The sequence below is a fragment of the Phaethon lepturus genome, unplaced genomic scaffold (genome assembly GCF_000687285.1).
Source record: "Phaethon lepturus isolate BGI_N335 unplaced genomic scaffold, ASM68728v1 scaffold25594, whole genome shotgun sequence".
Classification (NCBI taxonomy): domain Eukaryota; kingdom Metazoa; phylum Chordata; class Aves; order Phaethontiformes; family Phaethontidae; genus Phaethon; species Phaethon lepturus.
In genome coordinates, this window is record NW_010534399.1 from 463 (window position 1) to 1,115 (window position 653).

The window sequence follows — 653 nt, forward strand, 5'->3', positions numbered from 1 at the left end:
GTGCCAAGTTCTTCTCCACTATAGCCAGTTCAGACAGAGAATGTGTCTCATGTGGTACTCCAAGCCAAGAAACACAACTTGTGAAAGGAATCGGAAAAAAGTTCTTTCCGTATAAAACATCCAGGCAATTCTCAATTATCTGGGGACACAGGAACAAGCAGAAATAGCCATTATTATCAGAAGAAACTACGTAACACAAAATGTGCGTCAACAAAGTGATCAAATCGTAAGAGCAAGGTCAGGACAGAAAAGAAATACCATTTTGGGACACCAAGAACCCCAAGCTGGCCTAAGCTGAGAACTGACATGGTACAGCAAAGCAAACTAGTTGCCCTGGTCCCAAAGCAAGTCCTGCTAGCCCTGAGCAGGTCTGGGAGAGCCTGCAAATGCTTTCCAGCTTTGGGCAGCAGCATCTGCGATACAGCTAATCCTCAGTTAGCCTGGGAGGATTGAGAGCTGACAGCAGGGCTTGTCTCCACAGTGGGGAAGGGAGGGAGGATGCTGTGCATATGCTACCAACTCCCCCAGCAAAGCAAGGAGTGAAGGCACCAGGGATGGGAACAAATTGGTCGGTTTTCACACACGTAAAAATCGTAGCCATCATCTGGACTGGGTTCCCAAAGCGGGTAATGAGGGCAGTAACCCGGAAGAGC